General features: G+C 37.4%; 1 protein-coding gene across 1 annotated transcript in view; it reads right to left on the bottom strand.

Annotated features, from left to right (window-relative positions):
- Positions 1-18,940, bottom strand: part of CDH12 (cadherin 12) — a 758,791-nt gene that overhangs the window by 488,212 nt on the left and 251,639 nt on the right. The window contains exon 2 of the mRNA XM_063451837.1: positions 10,813-10,886. The gene's annotated coding sequence lies outside the window, so the exon portion shown is untranslated. The remainder of the gene's footprint in view (positions 1-10,812; positions 10,887-18,940) is intronic.

Raw genomic sequence — 18,940 nt, 5'->3', positions numbered from 1 at the left:
CGCGGCAATGCCACGCATGCGCATTACGTCTCCCCATAGGAAAGCATTTAAAAATCATTTCAATGCTTTCCTATGGGGTTTTGAGCGACGCTGGAGGTCCTCACACAGCGTGAGGACGTCCAGCGACGCTCTAGCACAGGTTTCCTGTGCTAGAACCCAGGAAGTGCCCTCGTCTAGTAGTGTCCCTTTAAAGCACATCTTGTTCATTTAATTTCAAATCCATTGTGGTGGAGTATAGAGCCAAACAGATTAGAATTGTGTTGATGTCCCAATATTTATGGACCTGACTGTATATATTGTTTTTGATTGATGAATTAAGCTCTCCATGAATGTTTTAACTTACCAAAAATGTCAGAAATGAGCATTGCTTTCTATTCCTTTTATTACTAATTTGAGAATATTTGCCCTGTTTTTTTCATGTTGTACAAGTACATGGAGTGAACAAATGTGATGTAACGGAGTGAACAAATTAACTTACAGCTGAAAGTAAGTGTGCAAATTGCTGCCATTATTAGAAACTGGATGCGTGGAGACAGAAGCACATCATGCATAAAATTGGGGATTTGGACTAACAGGAACAAAGCTGTGGAGGGGAAGGAGAGGGAGAGAGGTTAAATGAAGATATAACTGTGGAGCACCGCAGTGGGTAGGGAGGGACGTGATCATGGATGCTGAGTGAGAATAGAATTAGAAGAGAACCTTGAGGTAGGGATGTTGACGTGGTGACTGTGGAAGTAAGATTTGATGGCTGAATGGAGAGGTAGAGTTGAATAGGAATAAAAGGTAAGTGACTCCTGTGAAACTAAATGTAATAAGCGCACTAGGTCAATCCAAGGTCTCCATTAGTCTCAAAGAAATCGCTAGTTCCATGATCAAAGTGTAGAATAAAGGAATACAGCTCTAGGACCATAAATATTCCTCCCATACTGCCTTGTGATATTGTGCTGTTAAGCAAGAAAGGAAGCCTCGTATAATTTCAGACATGTACAACAGTGACATATTCTACATGCAACAAAATGGGAAGCAATAACTAAATAAGAAAAAAAAAACATATTCAAATTAGCTTTTTTCACAGCTGTGCTATGTTAACTTAAAATTTGCAATTCCCTTGATTACTTCCCAACAATTATCAGTCCAGTGAATGATAGCACTTACAGAATCACTAATGTTAGCCAAATTGTGTACTATTAATTGTCATTAGGGTCATACCCCTACTTACAGGAATGGAGAATCCCACAAACAGATATTCTAGATAGACATATTACCGGGCATTTGTCAGGAAAAGCCAAGGTCAGTTATACAGAAATCGGATAAAACAAATAAAAAGCAGGGTCATGATGTTATAATTACTCAAGATCAGAAAGAAGCCGGGTCAGGATACCATAAATAGAAGAGCAAGGAAGAGAATTTCGGCACTCAGCAGAGGGAGCTGTTCACCGGGTTCCGACTGCGTGGCCATGTGGAGCATTCGGGCCGACCAACCTGCGGAGGGGAGCATAGCAGATGTGCAAGTGGTGATCGGCTCACCTGACCCGACATTAATGGTTTAAATGTTAGTGAATGTGATAACCTTTTCCAGATAGATGGACACTCTTACTAAAAAGCTATTTTAACAATTATTCACTCCTTTACTGTATTGTACAGAAAGGCATATATTTAGCCGTTCACATTTTAGACATAATAATGTTTATTTTCTTACTATTTTAAACTATGTGAAAGTTTTATAATAATTGTCTGGGGTTGAGTACTCATACAAGCTTCTGGGATCAAGATATTAATATTACACTACTTATTTTATACACAGTTAACTGTGTGCAACAAAACTCCACGCTATTTCTGTCCATTTGCAGCTTGTAGCATACTCTTTTTATTTTATTTTTTTTGAAGATTCAACACGTATAAAGGTTATGTATCCATGGTTGGTTGTGTATAATGTATAGCACAATTGATATTTTATTTATAGGAGTATTCTCCAAGGGTTGAATTGGCTGAAGTATTTGTGATATGATCATTCTAAGGAAAAACCAGTGAAATATTTCAACTGAAATATACTTAAGAGTCACGCTTGTCCCATCTCGACTGCTGCAAAATTCATTGAAACCTGTCCTGAGTTACTGAACTTAGAAGATAGCGGACGTAATTCTAGAGTACTCAGGAAATCTGTAACTGATCTATGAATGGTGAATTTGATGAGCATCCACACTCATAGAGATAATTGCTGTTAGTGTAGTACTTACCCAAGAGGTTTGGCTTGATGTGGCAGTTGAACTTAAATGGACATTTTTATAAAACCTCCAGTTATTTAATTGTGCTTAGGGATTTGGGATAGAGCACAGGTAACTCTTTTTGGTTCAAGTTCTATGTATTTTCTGATGAATACTATAGCTATTGCTGCTGCCCAGGAGTAGTGAGAGTTCACTTTGTATGCTTGTCAGAGTGCTCATTGTTAGCCAGAATAACTTTAAAAAAAAAAAAAAAAAAAAAAACAATCTATAAAAAACAAAAAACTTTAAGAGATAACTGTTAGAAGCAAAATGGTTTGTATCTGTTTCTTACATAAGTATAATATTGCATCTCTTTCCCCACTCCTCAGATTAATGACTATATAAAGAAGATTTGAAAGCAGCAAGACATCTTGTGATCTTGGATCATTTTATACAAATGCATAGTCTGAGTACACACTTCAGTCATGGAAGTCAAAAGCTCTCTGCCACTGGCTCACACCAAGCTTTATTGGAGGGCTTTTAAGCCTGGATGTGGGATGTCTAATATTCTACATGGAGGATATGCTAATTGCCCTGCCCCCTTGGCTGAGATCATCACAATTGATAATCTCAGCCAATCTTCTAGTATTTCTTTAGTACCTTTCTCCGAGTGGGACTCAAAGCACTTTTCAGCACACACTCTCAGAATTAACCAAATCAGCAGAATAGCAATAGATGTTATTATTACCCACCAATTGATGGCACTCATTTTATCAACCTCAGAAGGATGAAGGGCTGAGTTTATTCTGTCAGTATTTGAACCTGTGAATTTACATTTTTTAACAGGCTTTGTAGTCAAGGAATTTACACGTGTACACTCTCACTAACACACACACACACACACACACACACACACACACACACCAAAAGTTAGCACACTCTCACTAACACACACTGTCACTTGCACACTCTCACCAACACACACACAGAGTTACTTACACACTCTCACTAACACACACTGTCACTTTCACCCAGAGTTACTTACACACTCTCACTAACACACAGTCACTAGCACATTTTCACTAACACACACACACACACACACACACCCTCACCCTCACTAACACACATACACAGTCCCTTACACATTCTCACTAACACAGTGTCACATGAACACTCTCACTAACACACACACAGTGTCACTTACACACTTTTACTAACACACACACACACAATGTTACTCAAACACAAACTCACATCAATTTACATAAAGTCACAAATTATTAACACACACAAATACAGCAATTTAAAACACACCCACACACCCATTTTCAACCATGCACACAATAAACCACCCCCTTTAGCCTACCATTCCTGGGTGCTGTGAAGAGGAGAAGAAGTCCAGACTGCAGGTAGCTGCTCTGTTCCTGGTAGGGGGAAACAGGAGAGCCGTGCACTGTGAGCACAGGCTGCTTTCTGTTCCCCTTAGAGTGCTTCCGGTGTGCACAGGCAGGTGGCAGCTGGGATACCAAGTTATCTCCCAGCTTCCCCTGCCTGCAGGAAGCATTGTGCTCTGCTCAGGTGCTCTCCATGAGCAGGCAAGCGGCAGAGAGGAGCAGGTGAATGGCTGAGCTGGGGGTGGCTAAGAAGCCGCTCACCCAGCACAGCATTCCCAGATAGAAGCAGGACAGCCTGCCAGGAAACTTCCTGGGGGGGACCCCCATAGGCCGGCGCCCCAGTTGAATGCCTTATTTGCCTAATGGTAGTGCCGGCTCTGCACGTTTGTGTTCCTGACCCTGTAGTGTTCATTTAATCTTTGGTAAAGACTTTTTGCATAGGATTTTTTCAGAGAAGATATTCTAAGCAGGGGGATATTGCATTGCTGGTTACCATCCAGGCTCTTTATCAGTGAAAAAAGGAGACACAGAAGACACCCAGTCTCTGGCATTTAAGTGATAATTTGGCATTCACTTATATCCTTATGACATGCAACAACTGTAGTCCATTATATAGCTAGGATGAAGGAAAGTGCTTAAAGGTAAGGCAAATAATGAATTGCTTGGATTGACAGGCCAACAAGTGTGTGCTGCACTCCACATTCCAGGGAAAGATGAAAATGTATCTCTACAAGTCCAACTCTCATTCAATGCTGCAAGTATTTTGTAATCTAAATCTTCCACATGTAGAGATCACTTCCATTGCTGCCTTTTATTTCCAATACTTTTGTGTGAATCTCATTGGTGAAGCTCCGTTACCTATCCACATATTTAATCAATTGAAGGATGCAGGTGGATGGAGCTTAATAATAAAAGTGATCTGAACCAGCAGGAGATACAGACCACAAACGCTATCCACCATGAATTATGCAGGAACAAGCACTGCAGGTATTCAGAATCAATATATACTTTAACAAACCCGATAATATTCCCTTTGTCCCATCTGATAAGTAAATCATTCAACACTTTCTCTAAACCTTACTCATCTCCTTGAGCATGGTGCTAGGAAAACTACAGTGACGTATTTAGGCTTTGTGCTGAATGGGGTCCTCCATGTGATCATATTTACCTTATTTCTGTACCCACCTTTCCTATTGTTGCAGGATGCTGAATATGTCAAATATTGGGATGGTAATACTAACAAGTATTAAATGTAATGTACGCATATAGAGAAGTAAGTTTGAAGGAAAGAGGTTCACTAATTTAATATTAAAATACAAACGTGTATGAAATTTTATAAAACCTAAACGTGAAGATAATTTTTTAATTTAATCAAAAGGTTTTTTTTATGGGTGCAGAATAAGCTCAGCATGTATACATACATACATAAAATAAGAAACATTGCGTAGAAGCATTTATGAATCCACATGAGAATGCAATATACCTAATTAAACAGCATACACCATGCCATTCTAGCAATGTAATTTATTTAATTACGTGTCCATGTAGATTAGTATATGGTGGAAGGACAACTTGTCCTCTATGTATAGGGATTCAGGAATATATTAGAAATATTACAAGCAAATACACATAAGTATGAAAAACACAATTTATCACTACATTTTAAAGTTAAACATGACAAAAAGGTTTAATGTCTTTAGTCATACGAAAGGTTTTTTTAAAAAAAATAATGTGTGTTTGTAATTCATTTTTAAAGTTGTGTTATTGTTGCTATTGTAGTATTGTTATTATTGTTGTAGTGTATACACTACTATTTATTTTTTCATATCATTCTAAGAGGGGCAGGACCATTAAAGGAATGCTTCATTCTTTCTTCCCCCCTATCCCCCCTCTCCCCTCCCAAATTTATTTATTTATTTATTTATTTAAATAAAAATCATTGTTAAGTAGATATACCTTTTAATGAAAACATGCATGCTTTTAATTGTGTAATTTTTAGTTTGTGGCATATGTGAAAACAGCTTGCAAAATCTACAGATCTCTTATATGAAGCTTTGTCCATTTAACTCCTAATCAGGAAATAGGTAAAAATAAAATATCACTTTGTGCATATTATCTAGCAGTGAGTGTTGTTCAGTAATGCAGAGTTAAACGTCACATGCTTCTGATCTATATGACCTTCATACAGTCTGAGGTTCTCTTTACTTTCTGTTTTATGCTGATAAACAGATATTGTTGCCGAATTACAATAATAGCAAATCACAATCTAATTTAGTATAATTAGTAGTTATACAGTAAAAAGACCACATTTTTTAAAAAAGAGTAAAAAAAAAAAACTCCAGATATTTTAAACTGATGCAAAGGTACAGATGGTTTATTGTAACAAAACAGCTATTATTGTAATTCTGCAACAATATCTGTTTTGTTACAATAAACCATCTGTACTGTACAGTTTAAAATATCTGGAGTTTTTTATTTTTTACTCTTTTTAAAAAATGTGGTCTTTTTACTGAATAACTATTAATTATACTAAATTCGATTGTGATTTGCACGGCTGGATTATATGCTTTAGATGTTAGGTTTCTTATATTTGCTTCATTGTGTTATAACATGTACTTGTTATTATATTTATTTTATTTATCTAGAGGACGGTACAAAGCTTAAAGATCAAATAAAGGCCAGCATGAAACGGAGCATTTATTTATTAATACACTGCACTATTACATAAAGTGCGCCATGACAAAGATGTAGACAAAGCATTGTTTTGCAGACATTTTAGTAATCGGTAAAGTGGAAGATAAATGGAACAATCTGTTTGTTTTCTTTTGCATGCTGCTGTTGTTTTGCTGGATTCCCTTAACATAGGCTCTTAGTAGACTGTGAAGCAACAGAATTATGTTTTAACAGGGTGTGACATAAGCAGAATTCAGAGTTTTACATTTATTTGAATGGTTGGCAGAGAAAATGTAATGTTTGTGTCCAAGAGGGTAGAGGAAAGAAGAATGGTGGCATTTAGGCAGTAAGCCATTGACGAAAAGGAAAAAGTATGGGAGGGAAGGGAATTGTCAATGATACAATGATGAATATGGTAGAGATAAGAAAATCAATACTGTTTTGACTGACTTATTTTTAGTAAGCATGAAGATTTCCACAAAGAGAGTGCAAAGAAATCAGGAAGCAATGTGAGTGGAAAGGTTACATTTAAAGGATGAGTACAATCAGATCAGAGAGATAGGCAGTGAGAAGGGAAGAGGGACAAATAAACAAGAGATGCCGTAGAAGCATCGAACGATGACAGAAGGAAGGGCAGGGATAAGTTGTGAGAGTGAAAAGATAGCTGTTAAAACACTTTAAAATGATGAAAAGAGAAAAAGGCTAGGGTAGAGGTGGGACAAGGATAAGAAAAAATACCTGAAGAATGACAATTTTCCCTTTGAAATTGAATGAGAGTTCTGATAACGCTACATTGCTACAATGGTATAAAAAGAATGGATGGAGGTGATTGTGCAAGTGAGGTGATTGTGCAAGTTGGAAAATATTTGGCATAATGAGGTGGGGATTATCAATTCGCTGGAGAAAGAAAACAAGCCAAACTAGTGCAAAATCACTGGTTTTCAACAAATACTAATGCAGATTCAGGTAACCCGTTTCAAGGGAGGTGATAGTGCGGAATTTTCTCTGTCAGGAATTTCCCCTTGCCATGGTCTTTTACATCAATTTGCAACTCTCTGTATTTCTCCTTGTCCCCAAACCAGCTGGCGAGGAGCCCCCAATGAACAATACAAGACAAGGTTCATAGTGACTTCTGAGCGTTTAATGAGCTGTGTAACAGGTTATATACAGCAGGAAACTGGGGTGGTTGTTACAAACATTATCCGATCTTAATAAAATAATCTATCTTATCTTAACATCTTAACCTATAGCAAGCTTGCAGGTGTATCTTCATGTTCGGGCCTTGCTCAAAGCTAAATTTCACTATATCTACGCAATATATTAATATTAATATTATTCCCAACAGGAGGTAAATAGAATGTTCCTTGATATTTCAAATAGTGTTTAATGTGATTAATCTGCACATAAAAAAAAAAGTTTTCTTCGTCAAATTGACTCTTCAATGCATTGAAGTTTCTCTGTTCAACCCTTCACTTCAATCTCTTTTCTTTCTCAGATCCCACCAATTTCAGTTAAAATTAGAGTTGCTTAATTTAATTCTGGAAAAAAATAATCTTTAACGGGGACCTAGTAAGGTGTAATATTGCACAATGGTATCAATGTGTAGCATTTTAACCCATAAAATATACATGATAAGTAATAGTTTTACTTTTAAAAAGCAAGCATTCATTGACTGTCCACTGCTTTTTGGAAGGCAATCAAAACCTCTGTAGAATACTGAAAGTATAGCTGTCTACCATAACAACTTAAATCTTTCTATTTTCAGACCAACATTGTGATTTACTATTATAATAGTATACATTAAGTCTAGAAGTGTACCTTGTATTGATGTGCACGTCTATACAAATATATGATTATGAGGAAAATGGAGAAATTACCTAACATTCTCTGATACAAGAACACCTGCATTCATTGTAGTTAGAACAAGAGGATTTAAATGCATGACACATATCTTTGCTTTAACCCCTTAAGGACACATGACATGTGTGACATGTCATGATTCCCTTTTATTCCAGAAGTTTGGTCCTTAAGGGGTTAAAGAAACACTAAGGTCACCCAGGCCACTTCATCTGAATATCCTGTTCTTGTAACCCTGCAATGTAAAATATTACAGCTTTTAAGGAATCGCAAGGTTTGCTTGCTGTGCATTCATATCAGGTCCCCACTAGAATGGATCATCGTGGAAGATGCCATGCCTCCTCCGTGACATCACATGAAGGGGGAGATTTAAAAAAAAAAGGGGGGGGGGACGGTATTTAAATATTTAAATAGGGACAGGGACACTAAAGCGTTGGGAATAAAGGTTTGTATTCCTAACTCATTGGTGTTCCTTTAAGAAAAATTGTGTTTTTTCTGTCATAGATTCAATAGTATAATTCATAGAATTCCCAAAACATGAATACGAAGCATGTGAAATATCCATTATGGCCACCAGTACACATTGTATAAAATATTCCTACTAGTGCATTTTACTAGCTTTATAGCTGTAATATGTTAAATGCCACTTTTATCATTTTATATGTAAAACTACTTTAACATATTAGTGAAGAAGTTGTAAGAAAAATAGCCTTATCTTTCTACAAAGCATTATGGGCTGGAGTCTCTTAGCAGAGTAAGGGTGCACTTTGCTTAATGAATAGTCATTCTTCTTTAGACTTCAATAGAAGAACTGCTATTCAGTAAGCAGAGTAAGAGAGAATCCTGCTATAAATGTTTAATTGTTAAACATGCAATAACTTCCAATACTGAAAGAGAATCATTTTGGATGCCGCCTCTGCAATGCTTTAACCATGTTACAAACCATAAACTCTGATCATATAAATCATATTTGCAATAATACATTAAATTGGGGACAGGGTTAATGCAAAGTAAGAATTCACATCTAGATCTGAAAATGTGTTTAATAATTCTGACCATGAACAACCCACATGTGATAAAATAGGTCATGCAAAAAAATGAGCAAATTCCCACTGCGTAAGCTATTGTTATTTCTGTACTTACTGAGCGTTCCTTTCATTGAAGTCTAGACATTTGTGTTATCCCTGTATGCTATTATTTAGCTCCGTCTTTCACCATTTATAAAGAATTTATTTAAGAAAATGACAAAAAGTGTTTTCAAATAATAAAGGCCTGTTCGAATGATATATAGACTGTTACCTGGAAAAAATACTAAACGTACTCATTCATTTTCTATGAGCAATGCCTGAAATAGGTTTGATACATAATGTCCATTTCTCAAGTCAACACATCTTATTAGACATCTAAAGTACCTTGGTGAATTATCTGCACTTCATTATACTGCATGCTCAGATTTCAAACAAATTGCATAGATCCCCTACAGCTAACATGCACCTGCTTCCATACATATATTGTATTACATTTTATAGAGCATCTCTTGAAAATGTTGTTGCTAGTATTTTTTTTATTTTTTTTACTGCAGTGAAACTGATGTGTATTTTTTAAGTTGAGAAGTGGATTATAATTGGCATAAAGATGGAAGTTTCAGTGACTCCTTTTCTGTCTATCCTGCAAATTGGTAATGGCAAAGTCCTTTAAATTTTTACAAATTACTGGAGAGTGGGAGTTGTGCAAATGGTTCTACAGACATCCATTAGATGATCCTGTCGCACTGAACATTTAAAAGATATGTTAAAGAATACAATTTTAGATTTTTCTGATATTTCAGAATTTCAGATACGAAAACATCTTGCTCGGAAATAAAGAGAATGTTATATGGGTTTCTAACTCCTTCAAATTTTTTTTCTTCAAATAATAAATTCAGGTTCTGAGAAAATATATTCTATAAAAATTAATAATTATATGTAATGAATAGATAATGGAGAAGCAAATATGTTTAAAATAATATATTCAACTAATCAGCCATCTTTAATATCTCAAACACACGCAAGTTAAAACATGTATGCATAAAAAAAAAAAAAATGTTTTGAATCTGATAATTGTACACAGATCTGGTATATTTCTATGAAAGATACATTATAATTAAAAAATATATGTTTTGGTACTACCAGGACACTTTTCGTTAAAGGGGTTATTTATATATTTACAAATTTTTCCACAATAAAATCAGAACTGTAAAACTAAGAAAACACAGCAAAACTGTGCCTACAGCTGAGATGGAGAATTTTTCAGATTAGCTATCTTAGCCTTAATTTTGCCATTTGGATGACACGTGTTAAAAACAATATATATAAATCTCTTTCTCCAGACAAGTAGTTTGAGAGGCAGAGGGCAAAAAAGTTTGTAAAATTAGGTGGAGTAAAAAGAGTTATGCAAATATATTATAACTGTTGTTTATTCATAAAGCAGTAATTTACAGAATTGCAAAATTTTGAACAAATAGGGGAGGGATGAGGAAATGTCATAGCCTTTTCTTAACTAAATAGTCTGTAGAGTAGAGACTGATAATAATTATGCTGGGCTAGGCATTCTCAGACTAGCTAGCCCTTTGGTAAACAGTGACAAGTGGGAAATACAGTCCCTTTTGGGATGGGTGCTGGAATATATGAAACAAACATTACCTGGGTGGTGTAATTTTTTGGAGAATTGGAATGTCTTGATATGACCCATCAAAGTCAAGGTGTGTCCAGAATTACTACAAAAGATAATGGAAAACAGTATGAGCATAAAAAGTCTACGTTTAACAAATGAATACTATCTCACATTGTCCACAATTGCTGTAAGTAAATGTTCACTATTTGAGTTCACACCAGTGCACTCACCTTCTTCATCGTTTACCATATATAAGCTATTTATTGCTGTATTTGTAAGTCAACTAGGATAACAAAATGGCATGGTGACATTTATGCCATGCTTCCGAGTTTAAAAACATTGTAAACCAAGCATGTCAAACTCGCGGCCCACAATGGACATCTTTGCGGCCTGGTGAGCCGCTACATGCTTTGTGTTAAAGCAGAGTAGGCACCTTCTTTTTCCACATTACAGGTGCCTACTCTGCTTACATTTACCCGGCCGTGAGGAGAGGTCGCTGGAGGAGCTCAGTCTTACTGCTCCCTCGCGCATGCCGTCTGTAGTTATACCAGGTACCGGAATATGACATCATATTCCGGCAGCCAACATTACTAAACTGCGTGCGTGAAGTAGCAGTGAGCAGCAGGAAGGAGAACTACAGATAGAAGATCCCCACTGGAACCCAGGGATACATACTGTGATGTGAGTGTGTGCAAGAATGTGTAAATGTGTGTGTGTGTGTCTGTCTGTCAGTGAGTGTGTTTGTGTGTCTGCCTGTCTGTCAGTTAGTGTGTGTGTGTCTGTTAGTGAGTGTGTGTGTCTGTCTGTTTGTGTCAGTGAGTGTGTGGGTCAGTGAGTGTGTCTGTGTCAGTGAGTGTGCATCTGTGTCAGTGAGTGTGTGTGTCTGTCTGTGTTTCAGAGAATGTGTGTGTCTGTCTGTGTGTGTGCGTGTGTGTGTCAGTGAGTGTCTGCGTGTCTGTCAGTGAGTGTGTGTGCCGGTGTGTGTTCGTTGAGATGGCCATGGCTGGACAGTGGAGGACCTGGAGGTGCACGGAGGCACGCAACGCCACGTCACATTCCAACTGCACAGGGTGCAGCCAGCGCCATTTGGGGTATACCAGAGGCCAGACTTTGGAGTCGCATACTGGCAGCGGCAATGTGAGTGGAGTCTGCTTGTTGGCTAGAGGGCTGGTATTTATTAGAGGGGGGGCTGGGATTTAGTATATGGGGGGACTGGGATTTAGTAAAGGGGGGTGCTATGGTTTTATAGAGTGGGATGCTGTTTTTTTTTATACTGTACTTTTTAAAATAAACCTACGTTTCTATGAAAATTTAAGTTATTTTTTTTTGCAGCCCACATAAACTTAAACCTTGTTTCTTTGGCCCGTGCTAGATTTTGAGTTTAACATGCTTGTTTTAAACAATCAATGTACCATCTCAGCATAATTCGCTATTGATTCATAATATAGTCCGTGTGCTCTCTCATTACTAGCAGGTTATAAGTTATTTTAATGCCTACAACCCTATTGTGGATAACCACAGCTATTCAAAAGCTTGAACTGACATTCATTACATCACAGTATTTTTTTTAAATTAAACAAATCTGAATTTATCCAGCATGCAATATTATGTTATATTTCACTTTCTCAATGTTTCTATTAATAATCAAGACACTGAATTATGAATGTAACATTTGACCACAGGAACATTTAAAATAAAATATAAAAAAAAAAAAAATATATATATATATATATATATATATATATATATATATATATATATGTATATATAAACAAAGAAGAATCCAGGATCCAGATTTCATCTGTTGCTTTATTGAGCAATTACAAATTCACACAACGTTCCAGTCGACGTTTCAGTCTTGAAAAAAGTCAATAAAGCAACAGATGAAATTTACCTTGAAAGACTCCTGAGTGCTCTCTACTGGTATTGTATACAATTTGGTTGGAGACAGCACCGGAGCATTAAAAGACCGGGAACATTGAGTGCTGGGACCTGGGACGTATATATATATATATATATATATATATATATATATATATATATATATGTATTTAAATAAGTATACATGTATTAGACTAGCGCATGGATAGAAAACTTGGTAATCTAAATCTGTTTACTGAATTAATCAAACCGATTTGGCCAAACCAAACCTAAGGTCTTTCAGAATTTTGTTTGCAAATAAAATTCAGACCAGCCATCTCTCTAACCTCTAAAAAAAAAGGCAGTTGCAGGGTATAGAGCTATAAAATATAATAACATGATAATCAAGTAACATTTCCAATTAACAATGTTAATTGTCTTAAAATAAAAGAGTACATCCTAAATATTGTAGGTAATACACTGTGATGTAAAGAAAGGTAAAATAGAATCAGGATTTCATTAATAAAAAAATTCCACTGCTTTATCAAAAACATTATATTAATGAGGTGTGTTTAAAACCACTCTGGCACGCAAAGATTTAAGCATTCTTCAATGTCTTTCAATTAATCATATTCATGACTTGCATGAAAAACACATTAACACAAGACACCTAACAATCACACAGAGAACAATTAAAGTTTCAGTATAATAATATGCATGATACATGATTCATTTGGGAACTCGTTACACTGTTAAGATAAAATCATTGTAGTTAAATAACACATTTCCTTACTGACCGATAATTAACATAATTGGTTTAGATAACATAATTAAAAGTTTTACATTGTTTAAAAAAGTGGATTTTTTTAGTATTTATTTGCTAAAATCAAATTGGTGGCCTTGAAAAGAAAAAAAAAATCTTAACATTTTAAGGTTAATTAGCAACACAATTAACATGTTAATATTTCATTATAATTACATTGTCCACTCATTATACATGACACATGACATACAATTTGCAACTCAACTCTGAATTATGAGCATGTGATTTATCAAACATTTATCAAAATAACCAGCCTTCTTTCAGAATGCTAAAGCACATCATGTAAAAATCATCCTGAAATTCTTATGTGTGTATATATTTGTATATATATATATATATATATATATATATATATATATATATAGTGTATATTTATATTTATATACACGAAAACAAAGTTGGGAGCACTCACAGGTCTTCAATTCAATCAAATTATGCTTTATTGTGTCTTCAAAAAATCACCCTTCAGATACAATTCAAATGTACATTTTACTGTGGGCTGTGGTAACATGGGATAAGACAGAGGTTTAGAGGTAGATTTTTCTAGTTATTTATGATCATAAGATATTTTTCTATGCTTGTATGAGTTGTGTTTTAGAAAGTCTAATAATCTGTGTTGTTTTATTAATGCTGATATTGCATTGTAGAGCTAAGTTCACTAAAAGCCCTTCTCTATTTTTCTCTTTAAAAAAGCTATTTGATCATATATCCAGGGTAAAAAGGGAAAATATTAGGTTCTTTGGATTAGAGGTCTCAATGAAAAAGTACAGCTTCCTTTATGTTGCTTGTGTTACGTTTGTCCATTAGATTATTACTGTATATACTTGTGTATAAGTTGAGAAATTTTAGTAGTAAACTTCATTTTAAAACGCAGAGTCGACTTATCCATGGGTCAGTGCTAGTTTCAATAGAATTCCGACCGACCGACGTTCTCCTAGCTGTTCAGGTAGTTGAGCAGGCAGGGGTACAAGTTTCAGCGGGGTGTGCGTAGCCGATTCAGAGATCCATGCCGTTGACGACCATGTACCGCCTCCGTTCAGGAGACAAGATTGTTTGAACATGTGCGTTTGTATATACAAATGGCGGCCACCCAGGGAATGCTTGTTTGTGGTTAACAGCCAGGGGTGGTCGGTGATTACGAGGTATTAACAAGGGGGACCAAACAGAGTCTGTTCGGTAACCGAACAGAAGGGGAACAATCCCATTCAAATGCAATATGGTAACCGAACAGAAGCGGAACAATTCCATTTGAATTCAGTGCTCTCGACTTATCCACTAGTCATAGCATATTTCACAATTGTTGGTCAAAAAACTGCACTCGACTTGTAGACAAGTATATCCGGTAATCTCAATCTATTATTGGAGCTGTAGGGTCAAAAGTTACTAGTATTATAGCTCTATACCATTGTTAACTGCTTTTAAGAGGAAAATACAGACAAGAAAGCACACATTATGCACATCTGCTCTTGGTTTTCAGTGAAATAGTTTTCAATGTTCATCATTTATTTAAATTAATGATATGCTGGGAGTGTGCCCATTTACACATGCCACTGTATCAGAGGAACATGATTGGTGGATAAATCACAGGTGTTTCCTGTTCAAAGAGGACAATGTCATAGAAGTAGTAGATTCTCATGATGTCCTGCATGTGAGGAAGAGTCTTGAAACTATTTTCTATGTTTTTAATTTCTTTGTTTATTTTTGCAATGCTGTTATATTAAAATATAAAACAAAGGTGTTAAGCCTAGGTGGCACAGTCTAGGCTTGGGAACAAGCTGCAGATGTTTATAGGAACTTAGATTCAATGAAAAAGGTGGGAATTGCATAACTGAGCACTGGTAATGAACTATAGCCTGGGACAAGCCAAATTCAAGAAACTAGAGTTTAAAATAAAAAAAAAAAAAAATCCAGGCAAGGGGTCAGAGTACGTAGGAAAAAGAGAATAAACAGGTCAACAGTAAGGCAGTCAGAGTAGTTAAAATGCAAACCAATTCACATAAATTATATAAATTACATGCATATTCTATATAGGTAAAGCCACAGTAGAGCACAATGACGTGGAAAAAAACACAACATGGATGCATGAGCAGTGATATAGGAGCATGACACATGGCTTCATGAGAATTGGCTTGTAGAAATGATGGGTAATGGGGAGTTACTGTACCATTTATGGAGACAGGCTTATGCCTGGAGGTAAACTAAGAAAAGGAAGGCAAATCAAGTCTGGAGAATTATTTTAATTTTTTTTTTTTTATTCTTTATTTTTCGTGTGCAATGAAGAGTACATGTGCAGGGCCACAATAGCCTCCATACGACAGACATTATCATAAGCATTTTGCAAGATTCTAGGCACACATTTTTCTAAGTATATACGGTCTCAATGTTATAACGAGTGAATTGAGGTGTAGAACTGTTAGGGTTAAAGGCACCCTTCTAAAGAGATCACCCTGGGTACTGCGGGGCCGTTGGTGGAGAGGGGTGGGTAGTGACGGCTATGTCTGATAGCTATTCTGTTCCCCTGTCGCGTCTCACTTGCCGTGGGTGAGCTATGTGTCTCGTGGCCTCGGTGTGAGTGATTGGGGCTTGTGTGTTGATAGTTGCGGATTCACTTTGTGTTGCCCCCTATCATGTCTAGGTCCCGTCACATGTCTCATCTGATCATGGTCATTAGTGTACTTCAGCGTGCGCGGTATTCTGGGAGTCATAGAGTGCTTTGAAGTCCTAGGAGTGGTTGCATGTTACGCAAGAGGCTAGAAGTGTGTGCGCTGCTGTCAGTTCCCTTTATCCCCAGGGAGGGGGGGGGGGGCAGGTGGTGTCACCGTGGCAGTGTTTGTCAGCTCCCTTGAGCCTTTTTGCCCGTTACAATAACCGTTGGGGTATGACAGACTGTTTGTAAAGTTATGAACAGTTGTGACATAAAACTTTTAAACTGTTTAAACTAAGGCCTATAAGGCTGTATGCAGATAGAGTTCGTTCAGGTTTTAGTGCCCCGGCTTGGTCCAGGTGTTATGAGTAGATCTGCGCCTGTTGTCCCTGGTCGGTGTGCAAGCCTCGTTGTTGGGGCCTGTGCAGGGTTCAGGAGTCCCAGGGCGGCCATCAATGCTGGTCCCTCCGTGTGGTCAGTAGCTTTGTAGTGCTTGTCGTCTTTGGTGATCCAGAGTGTCCCTGGTGTCGACCACCTGTAGGCTATTCCTGCTGCTTGGAGTTGTTTGGTGATTGGGTGCATGCTCTTGCGCCACATCAGTGTGGCTCTGCTTAGATCCTGAAAGAAGGATAGTTTGCTTTCCTCGAACTCAAATGGGGTTTTGCCTTGCATAGCTGCCATTAGTCCAAGTTTGTCAGACATAGATTGGCATCTTAGTATTATGTCTCGTGGAGCTGTGGTGGGTGCCTGTGAGGATTTGGCTATCCTGTAAACCCCATCGAAGTGGAAGGTTTTAGCGTGCTTGGCTGAGAGGAGTGCGGCCGCAAGGCGCCTGGTAAAGTGTGGTAGCTCCTCCAGCGGCACCGTCTCAGGTACTCCCCTGATCTTGATGTTTTTGCGGCGCCCTCTGTCGTCTAGTAGATTGACTTCTCTGGACATTGCCGCTTGTGTGGATTGTAGGTTGTGCAGCTTCTCCCCCATTATTTGATAGTTCTCCCTCAGTCCCTTGACCTCCTCCTCAATCGCCTGGGTGCGTGAGGACACTGCGTGTACATCTAGCTTTAGGACTGCCAGATCTGCTTCCCACATTTGTCTCAGGTTCTGTTGCAGACCTGTCAGCATTGCCTGTATGTCTTTTTTTGATGCTGGTGCAGTGGCTTCTGACCTCTCTGCTTGTGTGGGATGTTGGGGACTGGGGTATGGGCTGTCCTGCGGTTTCCCCTCTTCTGAGGGCAGCGGGGATTCTTCACGGGGGGTTTTCCCTGCGCTTGGGGCCAGTAACATTTGGCCTATGTCATGCTGTGGTTTCGGGGTGCTTTGGGGTGGTTTTTGGGACCTGCGCCCCATCTCACCTGAGTTCAGTGCGCTGGGGTACCAGTCCTCCAGGTCTGTGAGGTTCCAGGGCCAGTAATCCCCAGCTGTGGTCTGAGGCCTCACTCCCGCCCGGTATGCCTTGCCGCCTCGGCGTTTATTTTTGGAGCCGGGCGTCTGAAAAAATGGCATCAGCGGTATCAGTGGGGTCTGCTGGGCTTTGTGGCAGTACTTGTGGCCCAGGGTTAACCCGGGATGCCTCGGATTGATGCGGATTGCTGTACTTTCAGCCGGAGCTCCGCGGCTGCACGTCCGCTCCGCTCCGGTGTCAGGCTCCGCTCCCCGAATTATTTAAAAATTAATATTAGAATGATTATGATTATTAGTGCAATATGTCAACCTAATTTAATGGTGATGTGACCATAACAACACTATAGAAAACAAGATAGAAAACTGCTTCATGATGCCAGACTCAAAAAAATACAAAGAGCATCACACATTCAAGAAATATGTAATAACAATAATTCTAAGAAAAATATCACTTGGAAAGTAACTTACAGAGAACCTAATTTCCAAGCAAGCATTTTCAGATTACAATACAAACTAAGCAATTCCACCTACACTCTATATTGGCACAACGATTCGCTCTTCCTAGTAGCAAGTACAACAGAATAGTAGATAAAAAAGTGAGCTAAACCATTCATGTCCTTGAACATACTATTCAGTAATTGAACTCAATTTAAAAAAAATATTTGAAAAATAGTGAGAAATAAAAGCTATATGACATTTAGTTACCTTTAAACTTGTGAGTTCATATTTCATTTAACACCATTTATACTTATCTATGTATTACTTATTTATGTATATATATTTTCAATAGCAGACATGTGGCTTACAAGAGACAACATGAGAACCTTGTAGTAGTTATGCTAACAGAGACTGGTCAAATATACTCACCTTATCATTTTATAGTATCCAAAAACCAGGAAACAATACAGCAGGCAGAACTAATTATAGTATGCAACTATGAAGAGTTTAAAATATTTATTAGGATACAAGTCAGCAAAGAACACTAAAATAAAATAAAGGATAACTATACGTAATTTATTACCAGACGATCAACAATACTTAGATATTATTAAACTTGATGAAAATTTCCCATCTAACAAATGATTCAGGCCCCAACAGTGAGGTTGTCTAGAGCGCTGATAAACTGTTTGACAAGGTCAGCTGATAATAGGGAATAGATGAAGGCCTTAGGCCTCTCATGAGTCAGATAATGCTATCACAGTTTTATATACCTACTCAATATTGTGAATAGTAGAAATTTTCACAGATCAATACTTTTGGAATTTAAAAAAAATGCATACGTCAAACTCACCAATCAACTATGTTTGTGCATTAATAGCAAAGGATACATTTTTAAAAAAGTGAATGATGGAATCACAATTAAGAATTCAATTGAGAAATTAAAAATGTTGAACCCATCCCAATCCTTTTTTACAAGCATATGGAGGTA

Source organism: Pelobates fuscus, chromosome 4 (assembly GCF_036172605.1).
Source record: "Pelobates fuscus isolate aPelFus1 chromosome 4, aPelFus1.pri, whole genome shotgun sequence".
NCBI lineage: Eukaryota > Metazoa > Chordata > Amphibia > Anura > Pelobatidae > Pelobates > Pelobates fuscus.
This window is presented reverse-complemented; position numbering and strand designations above follow the sequence as displayed.